Here is a 21,171-nt window from a genome sequence, read left to right on the forward strand (position 1 = left end):
AAAGAGGCGCAGCCCAAAACTGAGAGACTTCTGAAATCGGGATTTGGAATAAACCGTTCTCTTTTGGCCGACACACTTTTCATGCAAATGAGAAGTTTTGGTTTGTATAATTCCAATTTGTGAGTTTCCAGCTTTTAATTGATGAATTAATGACATTTGGGGAGTTATCACTTTCGACGATCGGTAATTTTAGGGGTATACGTGTATTAAAGAAATATGTTGTGGGGACAGCCAACCGACGATTTGTTCAGCTGTTGAATCCCAATGGCAAGTAAGTTTCTGTCGCTAATAGTATCAATACCTGTGCGTTTCTAATACAGATTTAGAAGATTAACTGCATCGCATCAAATCGCCCGTTTGTGTCTCTACACCCCCTCTTCAAAAATGCATCCACCCACGGGTGCATATGATGTTAGTCTGGTTCCATTCTGTGCGTACCTCTTATACACATGGACAGATAGTGGGTGCTTCTACTGTGCATGCCATTGCGCATTGCATTCAATTTTTAGGCGCTAAATGTGCACGTGACGCAAAATGGAAAAATGTCGCCACGTTGTTCGCAGGAGGGAGAAACAAATTAAACTGGTAATTTTTTACAGTCGAATGCGCTATATTATCTATCATGTATTGTTCATAAATGCTGAAATGTGTGTTCTCTTATAACCAAGCATAATTTTAACCAAATACAAATTCTTGTGAATATTTACGACATTGCAGTTCGCCTTAAGTTGTAGGTGTAGCGTTAGCATTATCGCGGTCGAAGGTTGTTCCAATTATTGCACTCAGGGCTGGATAAAGGGGCAGCTCTCCATTCACTTTGTACAGGGATTTGCATGTTTTCCTCAATTTTTGCTGCATTTATAAAAGTAACTGAAACCTTTTTGGTATTGTGTGGAAGATATTCGTTGTGCATAAACAGTGAAATTTCGGGCATAGGGCCTATTTGTTGGAAAGGTTAAGAGTTCAGTCAATGATAATTCAGATTTTCCTAATACACCACAACACTATTTTTGCCCCTTTTTGTTTCGAGTGTGAAATATGGCCACCAATTGACCAATCAGAGAAAAGAATCAATACTCATTGATGTCATCCCGACCACAAAAACGGTTAGACTAGTGTGTCAAGCCCCGCCCAACCCAGTACCTGCAATTGCGACAAGCAATGTTTAAATGGTTGGATATTTTTTTTTTTCAGTTTACCATAAATGCCCTCAAAACATGCTGGGTTTGATAATGAAAGACATTGGATATGAAAGATTTAATTTCTTTCGCACAAACCATAAGGCCGAGAGGTAGTTTCCCAGACTGGAGTGAAGTGGAGACTTTGGCAAACGTCAGTCGCTTAAATAGTCATTCTTTTCCACTTTGCATGAATTTTAATTGTTCTCAGGGGAAGAGTTCCATAGACAGACGCCAGTAATTATTCCCTACAGTGACCTATTAGCCATCAGAAAGCAAAAAAAAGTTCAAATTAGGAGAGAAAATACCAAGTCGTTTACTGAGAAAATACAACTTTTCAGACTAGTCTCATGGGATTTATGCATGGGGTGTCAAGTGGAGTCTGTATATGGAACTCTTTGCTGATTCTTTCCTTAAATGTTTTAAAATAAAACCTCATTTCTTTCATGTGCTTCTAATGTGTAACAGTATATATTTTCAAAATTTTAAAGTAGACGCTCATGAGGGATGATTAACCCTAACACTCCTCAGTCCTCCAACAGGTGAAGGATTGAGGAGTGTTAGGGTTAACCCTTCCTAACCTAATGAAACAAAATAGTGTTCAATTTTCTTTCCCATATCACAGCCAAGACTACACGAAGAACACACATGTAGTAATTTGTGTAATGTCATACCCACAGCTTCTAAATTTAAGAAAGCCAAATTCCTTGTTTCTTTCACCCCCAGATTCTTCAATAACTAAAGGGGTGCTGCCGTGTGTGCTCTACCTCATCTCGAGTTTGTGGCTAGGAGTTGGCATCAAGCTGTCTGCTTTTGGAAAAGAAAAGGGGACAGACTTCCAAATCAGAAGGAGCTGAAGGCAGGACAACATATCTTGTGATTGAGGCTGTAATGGGCAGCTCCTCTGCATTTGCTATCAGGGTTAACAAAAGGTAAGTGCAGCATCTGATATGGCCCAGTTCACTATAAGATGCCACTAGCATGCAGTCAGCATATTGCAAAACTTTGATAAGAATAAATATTCCATTGCAGAAAGTGTGGTTTTTATCATGAAGATTGGAACTCAAATCAGTAATTGCTCTTGACCTCATGTTTACATGTTGAATGACATTTTTTTAGAAGTTCACCTTAGAAAAAAAAAGCTTGATGGCTTGGTTTTCCTGTGTTTGCCAAGTGTGCTAGGGTTCAGAACCTTTTATCTGTTCAGCATTGATGAAGTTTGTTGATAACGCATGGCCATAAATTAATCATGTTGCAACATTACTTCTGCTTGTTAATAGTCCCCATCTATGTGTAACCTGCAGATGCAGCGCATGACTAGCCCCAAGTATACAAAATGTGACTTTTCATGGTTGATAAGTGTGCATTGTGCAAAGTGATATCATGAAAATATTACGCATGACTAAAATTGACACAAAGACTTTGAGGAGGTTTTCCTTGGTAAATATTTCTTGAGATGGGCACCTCCAGATAGTTCAAAGAGTACCAATTAGAATTTCAATGGCCAAGAAGTTCAGCTGAAAATCTGGAACAAAAGATACCTTTTAAATTTTTTTCTTTTTTTTTACTTGCTTCTTTGTTGGACATGTGGAACTGATAAAAACACTAAACTTTTGTGTTAAAAATAAACATGCAGCAAAGTACAGGGCTTGGTGCTTCATTATCATAGAATCAGCCACAGAGATGAAAGTAAACTTAATTACCAAAGTCCTGAAATCTCAAAATAGGACCCACAGTGTGCTATTGAAAGCTCCGGGCATTATTACAAATGGAGGAAACTCAGACTAAGCAGGTTTTGAAGACCTCTTAGGAATGAATATTCATTCAGTATTCCAATTTGCCCAATCAACATTCCCATGTCTTTTCACTCATTGCTGTATTGCAGTCTTGGAATAACATAACAGTTTCGATTCCCTGGTAGTATGTTAGATACTTTTGGCGACCACTTAGCAGCACTTCCCACCTAACACTTACAAATCCTCCAGTTTCAATACAATTTTATATACACCCTTGGGGTTAGGGTTAAATGTTCCCTTGTTTTCTCAAGGGTTGAGTAATTCAATTGAGTCAAAGTGTATTGCTGCAAACAGTGAAATTGTAGTCGAGCCTAGTATCTAGTAGCACCAGAGCCAACAATTTGACTTTCTGCAATGAGTCTGAGACCCTCTCTTGCTCCCTGAAATCCTCACAAAGCTTTTGAATATGTTTCTTTCCATCACCATCATACAATTTCTGTGAACTGTCTCTTAAATGATAGCTTCACTGTATATTGAGGAACTCAATTTCACAAGTGGCATCACTTCAAAGACTCTGTGCAAAATCCAAACCCTCCATCCAAATGAGAGAGTTGCATAGTTCAGTCAACCCGAGGAAAGATTTCTTCCCAATAAATCCTTTGAAATACACAAATTTTCTATGCTCTGTGCTAATCAGTCCCTCTTTTAAAAGTTTGGGGATCACACTCATTTACCAACCCATTAAATTATCTCTGAAATTCTTTGATCTGTAGTGATCGATGTGAAATATACCTACAGATGCTTCATATTTCCTGATATATTACAATTGAAGCTGATCCAGTTTTTCGCTCTTTGAAAAATGCTGTGATGTCTCAGATCTGCTCTTTACATTCAATCTGTCACTGTGGAATTCCGCTGATTTCCGCTCATACATCATTAGCCCAAGAAACATCTCAAATGAATGCAGATAAAATTATGCGCTGTCTGAATCTATCGATGTATGGCCCCACTGTCCTAGCAAAAAAAGCCTAAATCCACCACAGTTAAAGCACAAAACTTGATCAGTTTTTCTCATTTGAATTGATTTTACATAGTGGTTATTCCCACTGTGCATGGATCTATTGAAATATGGGTGCAAAAATGCCCCTTAAATTAATTTCAGATCTTTCCATCATTTCACATTCACTTGGTTGTCACTGTCTTTCAACTGACTTTCTTTGACTTGTGATGTGCTTACTTGATGCTTTCACAAAACTTCCCAAACCACTTCTGTCTTATATCTTGTATGTTAACTTATCCTTCACACATTTTGCCCTGCTATACCTCTTTGAAATCTTTTTGATTTCCTCTCTGTTTCAAGTTCTTTCTTACAATGCCTTCCAACAAAGCATAATGTAATAACTTTCCTATAGAGTTATTCTTACACACAATGCCTTGTTTACCATAAAATGAATATTTTATGATAAAAAAATGACGCTTTGGGGCTCTCCTTTTTTCCAGGTCTTTCTGTATGAAAAAAGTTTTAAATGCATTTACATGATGTATCAAAATCAATTCATGGTGCTATCCACCAAGACAGTTCTCCACATAGTTCACTTTTTCAAATTTTGACTTATTTATTCCTTTATTTCCTTAATTTATCTTGTACATGGGAGCAAAGTCCACTCACCAACTTACAGTAATATTGCAAGATACTAATATAAAAAAACCAACAATTATCAGTAGGCCTGTGCCGGGTACCCGGGTACCCGGGTACCCGCCCGTCGATTTCAAAACCCGGTTCCATTTTTCCGGGCCGGGTACCCGTAAAAAAGTAAATAAATTAGGAACAAACATTCATGCATAAAATGTCTGTGAAATTTCTTACTGAAGGACAGACTTCATGGAAAACCACCGTGCCGATGAAAACCCGGTCCCGCGGTCATACATGAAACTTGAATTCGGAGATCGACAGCTAATTTTGTTACCCACTCCGCCCATTGTACCGCAAGTCGTTTTCCTAGTTCCGGAATTTCCTAGTTCACAAGAGTGAAAAACCACTAAAATTCACCGGCGATAGGTCACTCGCAACGTGTGATTTTAAATATTTCTTTGAATAGTCATATAAACCTTTGCATCTAATGTCCACTTAATTAAAATGACTTTTTTAGAGTTTCTGTTTTTGTTAATTTAGCGAAAACTGCAAGCTTTTCCCCCACTCTCGGATCGCGCGGCGTTACCACGCAAAGTCGTTGCGAACTCAACTACACGGGCGAAGCAGAAATGTATGTGACGTAATGGGTTCGTCAACTGTGCGGCGCGGGGAGGATAACGTTAATAGCTCACTGTACAGTTTAAAAGTCGAGTCAAACCGTACGCAATTTCTACCTTTTTAATTCATTAGAATTCTTATTTTTCATCTAATTTTCTCCAAATTAAAAGATTCTCTATTAGAAAAGCAACTTTTTACAATGGTTTTGGCTGAAAATGGATTTTTCGTGTGGTTACTTTTTATTTGTGAAGACGTTTTTGTCTCGATCCTAAACCGATCCAGAACTAGGAAAGGTGTCATCATCACTTTCGTCGATCGATCCTGTGAATCCAAATATAAAAGCTTAGATTTTGAAAAAAAAAATTAAAGTATATCCAAACACAAAGTTGACTTCTGACCATATTTCACTCGAATTTGAGGATTTTTTAGCTGCAGTCTTACTGAATAATTTTCGCGATCCGGAACTAGGAAACTGACTGTACCAAACATATATGAACAAGAGACCGAAGGAGTTTTGTCTTATGAGGGGGAGCGCTGTTGATGTACACTTGCATGACTGTATTTGTAACTATCAAACCCTGTCGGCCTAAATGACTTTTGTGCAGAATAAGTAGTGCTTACTGTTTGAATTAAGAGTATTTTTGTCAAATAAAACAATATGAATGAAAATTACTTTATGTCGGGATTGACGACGAAGCGAGAGCGGATTGTGTAATATTCCTGCGGTACTTGGACTCCACACGGCGTGCGGTAAGTAGCGATCACGCACAGATTGTGCGGTTGATCGGCCTCTTTTTATAATCAAAGCACTAAATGTGTGCTAAATACCCAAAGAGTCAGAGAACCAGTTTAGTTAAGTTTTATACCAAGAAATATTCCGTTTCAAAATTATTTTAAATTAAAGCAACTTGAATTTCCTCAGTAATTCACCGGAACTGTGGATGAGGAATTGACCAAAAAAGCAGGAATGATTTTTTCTGTATGTACTAAAGCATTTCAAATCCAAGTATTTTTTCATTCCAAAAAAAAAAAGAAAATGTTGACAGGTGCAAGTCATAATACAGTCGGCCAATCAAATTTTCCTTGTCGAAGTACTTATGCATTAAAATCTCGACAATTTGAACCTCAGGGGAATGGAGTTATCCTGAAAAAGTATTTATAAAACTAAACCACTTCATCGTGGTACGTACCTTCGTGTGGAAAAACTTTCGTATCGCTTAGTCATTTAACAACATGGAGCGCTGCTATTTTTTTTCACTTGGGCTTGCTTATGTGTGGTCACATGACCTTTCTTTTTACGGTCACATGGCTGCTGCAGTGTCAGCGATTGGACTGCCTGAAGGGGACTACAATTGGGCCCGCGTTGCAATCAGGTTAGTTTCAGCGTCTTGAAAGCCAGGATTACACAGTTGCAGCTACGTTGATTTATGTAACGTGCTGGTCCTCGTCAGAAAAGAAATGAACTTGCGATGACTCCTGACCCTATATAGACTTCCGATTCTTTCAACGCCGTTTGAAGCATTTTGGTGGCGGTTTTTTGAATCAGAAACTTCAAAATAAGTGGATGTAATGGTGTGGGCATTGTTCGAGTTACGGTGGTATTTTTGTACATAAAACTTTGAGCCTTTTTACCCGTGACGTACAAAGCACTGATCTGGTCCGCACGTGACACGACCAGCGCTCACCATTCGTTCACGCCACATGCGTTCCGCGTGTCCGTGGTCATGCAGCATCCGGGACATTTCCCTTGAGCGTTTGCAGGTGCGTATATCATGTACGTGGTTTGCAGCTCTGTTCTTTTTTCTGACGTTTCCCGTGAAGATTTGTTTTTCTGTTTCATACATCCACACAAAATTTGAAAACTGAAGATAACAATTCCGTGTGATAAAAAGGTAGGAGAGATTAACTCAAACGTTTAGAACAATGTTCTGCTTGCTTCCTAGGTACCAAAAAGAACCGTGTTTCGGGCATGTGATCCACCGGGTTGCGCGCAATGCCATTATCAGGCGATCTCTTTTCCGGGTACCCGGGTACCCGATGTTAACAAAAAACGGGTACCCGGTTCTAAAAATACCCGCAAATGCACACCCCTAATTATCAGTGTTTTTGCCCTTTTACTGTCGTTTTCTATTGCAATGCAATATTTTCTTTCAGTTCTCACCATTTGGGATCTTTTGACTTGAAATGATCAGTTCTTGCTTTCAACAAATTTCAAAGAAGTTCTTATTTATTCTTTCAAAATGATCAATTTGTCCTACATGTACAGCTTCTGTCTTACCATCTCCCACAGAATTCATATATCTCTCATTTACCAGTTGCTCCCTGAAAACCTCACAAAGCCTTTGAATATTTTTCTTTCCATCACCATCCTACAATTTCTGTGAACTGTCTCTTAAATGATAGCTTCACTGTATATTGAGGAACTCAATTTCACAAGTGGCATCACTTCAAAGACTCTTTGCAAAATCCAAACCCTCCAAATTAGAGTTTCCATATTTGAGTCAAGCCGAGGAAAGATTTTTTCCCAATAAATCTTTTGAAAAACACACATTTTCTATGCTCTGTGCTAATCAGTCCCTCTGTTAAAAGTTTGGGACCACACTCATTTACCAACCCATTAAATTATCTCTGAAATTCCTCGATCTGTAGTGATTGATGTGAAATATACCTACAGATGCTTCATATTTCCTGATATATTACAATTGAAGCTGATCCAGTTTTTCGCTCTTTGAAAAATGCTGTGATGTCTCAGATCTACTCTTTACATTCAATCTGTCACTGTGGAATTCCGCTGATTTCTGCTTATATATCATTAGCCCAAGAAACATCTCAAATGAATGCACACAGAATTATGCGCTGTCTGAATCTATCGATGTATGGCCTCACTGTCCTAGCAAAAAAAAAGCCTAAATCCACCACAGTTAAAGCACAAAACTTGATCAGTTTTTCTCAATTGAATTAATTTTACATAGTGGTTATTCCCACTGTGCATGGATCTACTTGAATATGGGTGCAAAATGCCCCTTAATTTCATATCTTTCCGTCATTTCACAGTTACTTGATTGTCACTGTCTTTCAACTGAGTTTCTCTGACTTACGATGTGCTTACTTGATGCTTTCACAAAACTTCCCAAACCACTTCTGTCTTATATCTTATATGTCAACTTATCCTTCACACATTTTGCCATGCTATACCTCTTTGAAATCTTTTTGATTTCTTCCCTGTTTTTCAAGTTCCAACAAAGCATACCAACAAAGCATAATGTAATAACTTTCCCATAGAGTTATTCTTACACACAATGCCTTGTCTACCATAAATTGAATATTTTAAGATTAAAAAAAGACCCTTTTGGGCTATCCTTTTTTCCAGGTCTTTCTGTATGACAAAAAGTTTTAAATGCATTTACATGATGTATCAAAATCAATTCATGGTGCTATCCACCAAGACAGTTCTCCACATTGTTCACTTTTTCAAATTTTGACTTATTTATTCCTTTATTTCCTTAATTTATCTTGTACATGGGAGCAAAGTCCACTCACCAACTTACAGTAATATTGCAAGACACTAATATCAAAAACCAACAATTATCAGTGTTTTTGCCCTGTTTCTGTCTTTTCTATTGCACTGCGACATTTTCTTTCAGTTCTCACAATTCGGGACCTTTTGACTTAAAAGTTTGGGGACCATACTCACTTAGCAGCCCATTGAACTATCTCTGAAATTCTTCAATCTGTTTTTTTTTTTATACTACTCATTCCATGTACAAACATTTTGCCTTTTTTCACTTTCATGAACCATCAAAGGTTCTTTCATTCTCTATCATTTAAGGGCTTCACTTCCATCTACACATTTGTCTATGCTACATAGCATCCCATCCTAAAATGTTTGTTTCTGCCGTCTCAATGCATACTTTGGCTTTTTTCCTGAAACCATGTCATCTAAAGCATGTCTGGCTTTCTTTATCGAACAAAGTTTTAACAAATACATGTACATGTAATAACATGCGTCAAATTTTCCATGCACCTGTTACCTCTCTTGGCCTTGGGATTGCCAGCCAAACCAAAACGAAATTACCACTGAATCTCCTAGGTCAGGAAATCATTAAATCTGCCTTTAGCTGTGTACATGAAGCTATATGATGTTGTTTTCAAATATTTGATTCAACATAATATGATGAATTCTGAACAAGTAGCGTGCATATAAATGTCTACATTTGCAAATCATTGCTTGTTAATTAATAACTATATGAAACCTTTTCATGAGTGCACAAAACATACTTTTTCCTGTGACCTAATTCCCCCCAAGGAAATGTATGTGCATCCAAGAAAAGGATGACAACTGATTGTAAAAAGTACACTTTGACTGTAAACCCTTCCCTGTCTGGTTTTGTATACTCATGAAAAGGACCAACAGAAACCAGATCGCCAAAAAATGGACGGGAGTTTTGTTTTATGATTGTAATTCAATGGGTGGTCAGTAATCCTGATTATTTGGAGTATTTCTGGTCTGACAAAAAAAAGAAAATATGTATGAACAGCTAATGTTCAGCTTATATTTTGCCATCAGTGAGGTTATACCAGAAAGTTTTTTGTTGGGGGAGTGGATGGTTGAAGAAGGTTTATCGATCAATGTAATGACAACATTGTGATATGCTGTGGTGACTATGTTATGATGTAAAACCTCTTATCCATATTGAGTTGGAAGTAGCACTTATATCACTGTCCAAGAATTTCAAATATGTACCATCAATTCTGTTATGCAAGTGGTTAGCAAAGTCTTGGTGAGACTCTTATGACTCCAAATTCTGGTCATCGTATTGTCACCGGTTTCAAGAAGAGACAAAAGTTTCACCAGAGTGTGAATTAGGTTTCGAGAAAATTGAATGTGAAGTTGGTCTCTTTTCATATACAATTAGCATTCCTTTGATTTAACCAATGCTACTCCATGGGTTCTTGCAGATGGGATCTTAGATGTAAATGAGTAAGAACTACCAAAATAGCATGCAGCAAGGTATGAGACGGAGAGAACCCCCCCTGCTTTGTATTGGTCATTGTATCGCAGGAATCTGGGGAATTCCTTTCAGACATCTTGGGGGGATGTGTTAAGTAACAATAGTCTGGAATGTGTGTAGGGATTGGACATGTTGGGGGGTACCCCTCAGTCTCATTTCTTGCTGGGTATACAAAATAATATTATTCAAAGTTAAGTGAACTTTTTTTTGGCAAACAAACACATTTGTCTGTTCGTGAAATGCTAAAATTCATGTGACTTTTGTGTCGTCTTGAAAAAGTACATACTGTACATGCTTTTGTTGTAGCACATACTAGGTGCAAAAGTGGTACATTTGTATACATTTCCGCGGTCAAAATTGTCTTTGTGAAAATGGTTTTGCCTTTTATTGCTAATGTTGTATCTATGAAAGACAACTGGTCTCTTGGTGAAAACAAAAAATGCAAATTAGTTGAATTTTGCCTCTCTGAGATCATCATAATTTTGGTGATTTCATTAGATTTGGTAAAAATGAAAACACCAAGTGGAAGGCATCACATAGCCTATTTGATTTTTCCAAAACAAATATGAGTAAACATGATTTGGAGCCAAGTTGTCTTTTCATGAATACTCTGGTGATATACATGTATTTGAGTCAGAGTTTGTAAAAAAAATGCTGTATTTTAGAATATTTTCATGAAAACGTTTTACAAAGTTCCCTTTAATGAACTGAACCTCATTTTTTGGTCTTTTTTTAATTAGAAGAAATACCCATACTAGAAAAGATAGAGCTACATTAATGCAGTTTTACACTTCCCAAAGGGCAGTTCTGGGTAATTTGGTTTGTTTGCATTAGAAAGAGCAAACTGATCTCTCTCTCTCTCAATGTATTACTCAGTTTAGAATTTTGATTAAAAATTGACATAAGGCATGCACAATTTCTGCATTTTAATTACCCACTCTGTTTTCTTTATGTGACTGTTTTTGAGTCCATTTGTGAGTTATGCAGTGCTGTCTGTTTTTAATGGAGGGTAGTGATGAGATCTCTGACCTCACATGACAAAAAGTCTGCAAAAATGTGTTTGAAAAATTGTACTTTGTTTTATGTTTTAGTTTTTTGAGATGTAGAATCTGAAAAAAGCATTGCCTTTTGAAAGATCCTTAGAAACTATATCTTTAGTAGTAGGACTCCTCTTGTAACAGCAACTCAGTAGTTTCAACTTAACTTTTAACATTCAGGAATTTACTTTGAAACAAGCATATGTGCCTGAGTCCTTTAAAATTAATGTTTTACAAAAAAAACAAACTAGCTGTTGGGAGAAAGTTATTTATATGATGGTCTGAGTACTGTTGAATCTTGTTGCACTGGAGACATAGAGGTAGGACAACTTCGTCAGAATCTGCACAACAACCGAGGGATATCAACAATCAGAGCAGAGAAGGAAGATATATTCATGCAGTATTCATCATGATGGCATTATTCATTGGATAGTGACACCAAGTGCAGTAGATTGTCTTTGCAGCAGCAGGTGAAGACATGTCATATCCAAAGTTTGCCTTCCAGCATTCATTGCTGGGTGGTGGAAGGAGGGGATGGATGCACTTTGATGCAGTGGCTCTCAAGCCTTTGGGGATTTGTCCATCACTGGCCAGGAAACTTAATTCATCACCAGAATGGCATCTCTCCTCCCAGTGACACTCACAGACCTGTGACAGTTGATCACAATGCCATCTTTTCATCCAGTGTATGGAGAACCATGACACTCACCACAGTGGTGTCTCTTCGCCCAGTAGCAAATGAAGACAATTAGCTGTATGCAGTGCTTCATCTCAGTGACATCTCTATCCAGTATAGTAGCAAGCGCATGAGGACTGTTAACAGTTGCCTCCATCTGACATCTCAGTACCCAGCTTGTGAGAGTTGACCATGCTATGCTTCTCCTAAAGAGTAACAGGTTCTGTGTCTGCAGGCCTGAGGGGCTAGCATGTGTGTTCAGCTTGAATTTTACATTTTTCATGAGGGAAAGTGAGTGACTCAGGCTTCACAGGATCAACCATCATTGCTTTATCAGTTGTGTTACATGAATAGGAACAGGTGGAATGCTCTTTCTCTTTGGAATAGCCTCACTTCAGGGTGTCAGCTCAGCTGGCGGAGTTAGAGTTTTCCTCCTTGTTAAATGATTGAAATACCTCTTTTGTATCATGCATCAATATAAAAAAAACACAAGTCTATCATTTCAGTTGTTCAGGTGGAAAGAAAACCTTCATCAACTTTGAAGTAAATCTAATATGCATGTATTTGTATATGTTTATAAATGTTTCATTTATTTTTATAGGGTAGTGAAGCAGTGTGACCGAAATGTTGATTTATTGCTTTAAAACCCTAACAGTTCCAAATCCTCCAATTTCAATATGTGGGGGTGGCCATTTAATAGGTGAAATTAGGGAGAAAATAAGTGAATTTCATGCTTGGCAGAGGAACGGAATGTATCACACCTTGAAATGTTCTTTCATCCTTTGTAACGGTGACAAGTGTTGTAACTTGAGTATTTATATACAGTTGAATCTCGTTAATAAGAGTACTGTTAATACAAGATTCTGCTTTAGACAAGGAAATTGTCACATCCAGATCCTTTCATTTTCATTGTTTTCATTCCTGATAATACAAGGTTCATGTCATAACAAGGTAATTTGCAACGTCCAAAGGACTCCTTATTAACCCTAACAGTACCAGGCGTTGTTTGGCTTAAAGTAATCAGTACTACAAAATATGAATTAACACTGAGCCTGAAGGACCTAGCACTACAAATCACTATTTCTGGCTAGGTTTATTCCGTTGTTACTCGTACAGAGAACAATGAAACTATGCATTCATAGTGCCACCGCATTGTATGGTACATTGTCTTCTCTATTGTATTTTATGGCTTCAGAGAATAATAATGTCATGTCCTCTTACAAGGGACAGGACTGAGTACTACATTTTACTACTAAGTAGTACTTTGTAGCATTCGGGACTGTTAGGGTTAAGGAGGTTAGACAAGATATAATATGTTGAAGCAATTATTGAAGGTGGTTGCTGTTTCAGGTATTCATCTTAGATGTTGATGCTGGCAACCTCAAGATCATGTTTGTTACAGGCAGAATAATGATGAAAATTTCCCAGTGAAGTGGAAGCTTTAAGCATTTTGATTTCTCTTTTTCATATTAAGAGACATATGACGATTCTAGATTCTGATGCCTAACCAACTACATGTACATGTATCTTTGATCCTTTCATAAACAAACGTAGTTCATCTTTGCCCAATCATTACCCTACCACCTTCATCAGAGCATCCACCTCGAATATCACAAGAGCTGGACATGTGATGCTTCTAATACTGGCTTCCCTCTTATAAGCCTGTCCTTTTTGTCTTCCTAGACTGCAGTCTATAGTCATGGTGTCTTTATTAACACTGATCTGACATATATTCTTGACATTGTTCCCATCTTGCTTATCTTAACTTGTATACACCTGCGCAGCTTCTCTTTCTGTTAGAGACACCTTTTCTGCTTATACCTCTTATTTGTGCTTATTTCTCGCCCACATTTTTTTCTTGTCCATGACGTCCATTGATGTACTTTTAGTGAATATGTTGATACTTTTGGGTCATTGGGTTTTTAAAGTTAACACTCAAAAGTATTTTTCAGTCTATTGTTCTTTAAATGTCAACACCTGTTACTCATTAGATATGATATTCAGCCATGAAATAAGACATTGCTTGGAAAAAAGTGCTTGTAAACACACACGTCTCTTTAAACTCATTCTTGAAAACCGCTGAGTGCATGGTTTTGAGAGTGTTTGTAGACTTTTTGACCCAAGACAGACTCAATGATTGGATATTCAGGGTTTTTAAAATCATATTATGCATATGTACATTCCAATAATGATCTCTTAGCTAAAGCGCGTTATTTCTTATTGCCTCAGTCTGGACAACGTCAAGACTGAGGCAACCACCCCACAACCCCAACTAGGCCTGTGCCGGGTACCCGGGTACCCGGGTACCCGCCCGTCGATTTCAAAACCCGGTTCCATTTTTCCGGGCCGGGTACCCGTAAAAAAGTAAATAAATTAGGAACAAACATTCATGCATAAAATGTCTGTGAAATTTCTTACTGAAGGACAGACTTCATGGAAAACCACCGTGCCGATGAAAACCCGGTCCCGCGGTCATACATGAAACTTGAATTCGGAGATCGACAGCTAATTTTGTTACCCACTCCGCCCATTGTACCGCAAGTCGTTTTCCTAGTTCCGGAATTTCCTAGTTCACAAGAGTGAAAAACCACTAAAATTCACCGGCGATAGGTCACTCGCAACGTGTGATTTTAAATATTTCTTTGAATAGTCATATAAACCTTTGCATCTAATGTCCACTTAATTAAAATGACTTTTTTAGAGTTTCTGTTTTTGTTAATTTAGCGAAAACTGCAAGCTTTTCCCCCACTCTCGGATCGCGCGGCGTTACCACGCAAAGTCGTTGCGAACTCAACTACACGGGCGAAGCAGAAATGTATGTGACGTAATGGGTTCGTCAACTGTGCGGCGCGGGGAGGATAACGTTAATAGCTCACTGTACAGTTTAAAAGTCGAGTCAAACCGTACGCAATTTCTACCTTTTTTAATTCATTAGAATTCTTATTTTTCATCTAATTTTCTCCAAATTAAAAGATTCTCTATTAGAAAAGCAACTTTTTACAATGGTTTTGGCTGAAAATGAATTTTTCGTGTGGTTACTTTTTATTTGTGAAGACGTTTTTGTCTCGATCCTAAACCGATCCAGAACTAGGAAAGGTGTCATCATCACTTTCGTCGATCGATCCTGTGAATCCAAATATAAAAGCTTAGATTTTGAAAAAAAAAATTAAAGTATATCCAAACACAAAGTTGACTTCTGACCATATTTCACTCGAATTTGAGGATTTTTTAGCTGCAGTCTTACTGAATAATTTTCGCGATCCGGAACTAGGAAACTGACTGTACCAAACATATATGAACAAGAGACCGAAGGAGTTTTGTCTTATGAGGGGGAGCGCTGTTGATGTACACTTGCATGACTGTATTTGTAACTATCAAACCCTGTCGGCCTAAATGACTTTTGTGCAGAATAAGTAGTGCTTACTGTTTGAATTAAGAGTATTTTTGTCAAATAAAACAATATGAATGAAAATTACTTTATGTCGGGATTGACGACGAAGCGAGAGCGGATTGTGTAATATTCCTGCGGTACTTGGACTCCACACGGCGTGCGGTAAGTAGCGATCACGCACAGATTGTGCGGTTGATCGGCCTCTTTTTATAATCAAAGCACTAAATGTGTGCTAAATACCCAAAGAGTCAGAGAACCAGTTTAGTTAAGTTTTATACCAAGAAATATTCCGTTTCAAAATTATTTTAAATTAAAGCAACTTGAATTTCCTCAGTAATTCACCGGAACTGTGGATGAGGAATTGACCAAAAAAGCAGGAATGATTTTTTCTGTATGTACTAAAGCATTTCAAATCCAAGTATTTTTTCATTCCAAAAAAAAAAAGAAAATGTTGACAGGTGCAAGTCATAATACAGTCGGCCAATCAAATTTTCCTTGTCGAAGTACTTATGCATTAAAATCTCGACAATTTGAACCTCAGGGGAATGGAGTTATCCTGAAAAAGTATTTATAAAACTAAACCACTTCATCGTGGTACGTACCTTCGTGTGGAAAAACTTTCGTATCGCTTAGTCATTTAACAACATGGAGCGCTGCTATTTTTTTTCACTTGGGCTTGCTTATGTGTGGTCACATGACCTTTCTTTTTACGGTCACATGGCTGCTGCAGTGTCAGCGATTGGACTGCCTGAAGGGGACTACAATTGGGCCCGCGTTGCAATCAGGTTAGTTTCAGCGTCTTGAAAGCCAGGATTACACAGTTGCAGCTACGTTGATTTATGTAACGTGCTGGTCCTCGTCAGAAAAGAAATGAACTTGCGATGACTCCTGACCCTATATAGACTTCCGATTCTTTCAACGCCGTTTGAAGCATTTTGGTGGCGGTTTTTTGAATCAGAAACTTCAAAATAAGTGGATGTAATGGTGTGGGCATTGTTCGAGTTACGGTGGTATTTTTGTACATAAAACTTTGAGCCTTTTTACCCGTGACGTACAAAGCACTGATCTGGTCCGCACGTGACACGACCAGCGCTCACCATTCGTTCACGCCACATGCGTTCCGCGTGTCCGTGGTCATGCAGCATCCGGGACATTTCCCTTGAGCGTTTGCAGGTGCGTATATCATGTACGTGGTTTGCAGCTCTGTTCTTTTTTCTGACGTTTCCCGTGAAGATTTGTTTTTCTGTTTCATACATCCACACAAAATTTGAAAACTGAAGATAACAATTCCGTGTGATAAAAAGGTAGGAGAGATTAACTCAAACGTTTAGAACAATGTTCTGCTTGCTTCCTAGGTACCAAAAAGAACCGTGTTTCGGGCATGTGATCCACCGGGTTGCGCGCAATGCCATTATCAGGCGATCTCTTTTCCGGGTACCCGGGTACCCGATGTTAACAAAAAACGGGTACCCGGTTCTAAAAATACCCGCAAATGCACACCCCTAACCCTAACCACCCACTCTGGGAAAAATCCATACTTTAGCTATTAAATATTGTAAATGGTAAATAATGCAGTTTACCAATTACATTAATTCCACCCAATGTAAGGTACTTCAAGTGAGTAAGGGTTTCCATCCATGAATCCTGAAACTTTACTGCAACTGGATCAAATGTTTGCGTTGAAGTGTTTACTGATTTGACCAAAACAAAGAGAAAATGGTTTATATTCTTGTGGGAAATTTTAACTTTAATTTTACACTGATTTGAGGAGATAATCAAAATTGTTCCGTGGATCAGGCAGGGTGCAGGATGAATATAAAGTAACAGGCTAGCAGCCTCTCAAACCAGACATTCCCATTGGAACTTATTCCAATTGAAATCATCAATATACATGTACTGAATATGTTATTTGATTTAGCCCCTTTACCATTGATACATTAAGTACCATTTTGCATCTACGACAAATGAAATGTTAAAGTTAGTAACCATTTTTGAAAACATCTTCCGGATTCAATTTGTGGCTGTAGTTGAATTTATGGTGGCTTGCGGAAATTCATGTACATGTCCATGTCTGCTGCTACACTGTGTACATTAATCCTACATTTGGTCACAGTGGCTTTCAATCATTTATCCTGCACCCTGCCACTTTTAAAATTAAGCTTCAAAACGAATGAAATTTTCTTCTTGTTTTTTCCTGCATGCACACTCAGCAATGAGTGACTGTTATGATATAGGTTTCTTGGGCAACCCTGATGCCGACTCTGGTCTGTGATGTCGACTCTGATCGGTGATGACTTGGGCAGTTGCTGACCTCAGCGTGGAACTGTCATCCTCAAGACTGGATAGGCTCATCTTAGCAAAGGCAAATCACAACGAGTTAACAATTTGCCCTAACTGGATCAGTACAACTTTGATGATTATTTGTACAGTAACTTTTTTCATTTCTTCTGACAAGGAACTTGAGACATGGCAGGGTACAGGATTATTGCAAAATGGGTTGTGGAATTTACATGAAGAAAAACTTGGCTATTTTTCTGTCGGCAACATTAATTAAATCCTCAAAATGGAAATTAACATGATTGAGGAAGAAACATTCATCAGGTTTTAATAAAGTAGTACAAAAAAGTGAAGTATACTTTATGACAAGGCAACTGATCGCTTAATATGACAATGACCTGTTCATATGTGCACCTTGTATGTCTAAGGGCTGAAGATTTACTCAGTTGATGAATGTCACTGACAATTCTGTGGCCACCCAGGTCATTTTCAAACAGAAGAAACATCCTGTACCCTGCACCAAACTCAAACCAAATTCGGGAAAACTAATTTATTCTTGTATCTATTTTCTTTGAACAGCGTCTAAAATTCAGTATGAGCCATTGGGAAGCAAGGGGAATACACGTACAGACGCCATCTCCATCACTGAAGTCTACATGAATGTCCGATGACAACACAATGGCCTTATGGGGCTCTGGTCTTCAAGACAAGATTGATTCATCTTGAGGGAAAAGGGCAAATCCATGGCAGTAGGGGAAATACAAATTTGTCAAAGGTTGGACATGTGAAATCTGCATCACCTCCCTAATTATGCATGGTGAAGCTTGGACATGCTGACCCATCCAATGAGAGCCTGTGTGAATGAAGAGTATGGGTGAAACCATTCTGTCCACAGGGCTTTTCTACTCGTGTGGACATTTTGCAGATGGTAATTGTGCTGCAAATCCTTTACAGAGAAAACAGTGGAGTATCGTGTAACATTTAAATTGCCCTAACATGACTGTCAGAATCAACCAGATATTGGAAAGATTCCTTGCCTATTGGCCTAGGGGATCAACTGAACAAACACTACAGCCATGGATTTGCTTCTCGTTAGAATTGGTGGTTTTGAAACTAGGCACATATAAATCAAAAGCAAACCAAGTTAAGTTAGGTTTGCGCAGTTACAAATTTTTTTTAAAGAGACATTCAAGATATCTAAAGAGTTTACTTTTGCAAAAAGACGAATCAAGGAGCAACACGCCATTTTCTTTTAAAGCTTTGACATTTGCCAACCAGAATTGCTACTTTTTGTGCACTGTGCGAAACGAGCAACAACTCTATCAAAGAAACTTGAAAAAGAAAAAACAGTTGTAGTAACTAATATGTGCCTGGTTTCTTTCTATTTACTTTAAATGATACAAACTATTGATCAATTTGTAATTCCAATTAAGTTATTTTCAAATTAGACATAATTTCTACACTAGCACATCAAATGAAATATGCCATGGCCACTTGTAGTTGTTGCTGATTACTCAAACCTTTGCGTTTAACGTGGTAATATCATCACTGTTTTCACAAAGAGCCACACGTCGAAAATGCCATTTTTTATCAACCCCCCTACTTTGTTTTAAAATGTACCCAACTTTTTTGGCATACCTGCTCAAGCAAAACATTGTCAATTTCATATTACTGTTGTTGGGGGCAAAAATCTTGCATTTTCATGAAGAGACACAAATCTGACTGCCCTTGCACACATACAAAACGTGACTGGAAAAGGTCCACTAAGTTTTTTTTTCACAGAGACACACATCTTTGTTACATTCAAAGTGGCATTAACAAACATATATGCCCTTTCATTGAACATTGAAAAAATTCATTGAACAGAAGGGCCAGAATGTAGGAAAAATTGGTTTTTAAATTTCACAAATGGAAGCCGACCTTTACCAATTGATTTCAGCTAATTAACCGCTGTGTTCCTTTTAAGTACTTGATTCAGGCAAAAGTTTACCTCTCAAAAAGTCATTTGAGGGTTTTTACTAAAATAAACCTGGTTCACAACAGTATGTTTGTAGTTTTGGAATACGAGACACTTCTCTGGCAATTACCTTGAAAACCAGTTTTTCTTCTTAATTTATGTGTAGCTTTTTGTGAAAATGGTGAAGACGTCCACATATTGGCCCAGTCAGTTTATTATTAACTGGTAATCATACCTATCTTGGAATTTTTTGTTTTACAAAAGAGATGTACTGAATTGCGAGCCAAAAGGAATCTGACATTGTGTATCTGTTGCATACCTTCAAATTTGGTTCCAACTGAAGTTCTGCATGACATCCTGTCGTTCCTACTCATGTTATGTTCAACATGTTTTTGTTCCATTGAAATATTTACAAACCTTATTTAAAATTTCTGAAAGAAATTTGTGCTACACAGTACGCTACACATTATTTACCAGAGTTAAACACACTTCATTTATAAACTCAACTGTTTTGAAAGGTTACATATTTCTGCATATGTGCTCAAATAGGCGGAAAGTGTCATGCAGAACTTTTAATTAATCTATGATGCAATAATACAAGTACTGGTGTGTGAACAGTGAAAGATGTGGTTGCTTGGAGATTTGACGATACATTTAGAAGTTACATTCACATGTATTGAGATAGTGGTTATAAATTGTCAACATGTACACGTGATGTGCTAGTGTATCCTACCATTCAAAGCATCTGCATTAATAAAACAGACAGCTGTGTTGCTTTTGGGGTTGTTCTGTTCCTTTTTCTCCCAGCATAATTCATCTGCTGTCAGTTTCCACAAGTAGTTGAAGAAAAACTTTGTCTTTGCATTTTGAAAAGTCAATAAACTGGAAGGTTCAGGTTTTTAAAGGCTTAACAAAAAAGCTGGAAAAAATAGTAATTGAAATAGACAGAAGACATACTTCTTACTATTTACAAATCCAGATAAGACTTGTTTAACATTACCACAGTAAAACATAGAGGGCGCTGTTGTAACTTATAGCTAATAAACCAAGTAAATCAAATAATGTTGTACAAGTATCCTTTATTTTATTAGATTCGGCATTTTAAGAAATGGGACCACTGCATGTTCTTTATTTATTTGAACTTTGACCTGACCCTTCAACTCTGACCTAACCTTTGAACTCTGACCTGACCTTTAACCCTTGACCTGACCTTTCAACTCTGACCTAACCTTTGAACTTTGACCTTTCAACTGGCCAAAAAAAAAGCCCAGCCACAAGCAGACCCTCCTGGTGCGCACACGCATGTTCCCCGCCCACAGACACCAACAAGTGGCAGTCGCCCAACTACCCACATTAACCTGTGACCAACCATCAATGAGTGTACACAAACGCCCCCAAAGATCCTGCAAGTATCCAAGCAATCACGGATGACCCCAGTAGACACCAACATAAAAAGGATCTTATAAACTCTGACAATTAGTTCAATTTTTCTACCAAGCAGATACTACTTCGGGTTACATATACGCCGCACATCGCCACAAGAACCCTCCATCTACTCAAGGACAGACAATTTAAGAGACACACTGCATCTTCCCTTACTGTCTCCCATAAACACTACAGATGTTCAACTGTATCTTGTCCTTTAATCCAATTAAA

The 21,171-nt window shown here is 37.9% G+C and overlaps 1 long non-coding RNA gene across 1 annotated transcript; it reads left to right on the plus strand.

Annotated features, from left to right (window-relative positions):
- The first annotated feature begins 438 nt into the window (after positions 1–438).
- Positions 439–20,719, plus strand: LOC110984094 (uncharacterized). The gene is made up of 4 exons (XR_015424187.1): positions 439–585; positions 1,905–2,110; positions 17,492–17,643; positions 18,138–20,719. It is a non-coding gene; the product is annotated as an uncharacterized LOC110984094 (long non-coding RNA).
- Positions 20,720–21,171: the final 452 nt, after the last annotated feature.

The sequence above is a fragment of the Acanthaster planci genome, unplaced genomic scaffold (assembly GCF_054643075.1).
Source record: "Acanthaster planci isolate LZ-2023a unplaced genomic scaffold, COTS_SCS Contig230, whole genome shotgun sequence".
Classification (NCBI taxonomy): domain Eukaryota; kingdom Metazoa; phylum Echinodermata; class Asteroidea; order Valvatida; family Acanthasteridae; genus Acanthaster; species Acanthaster planci.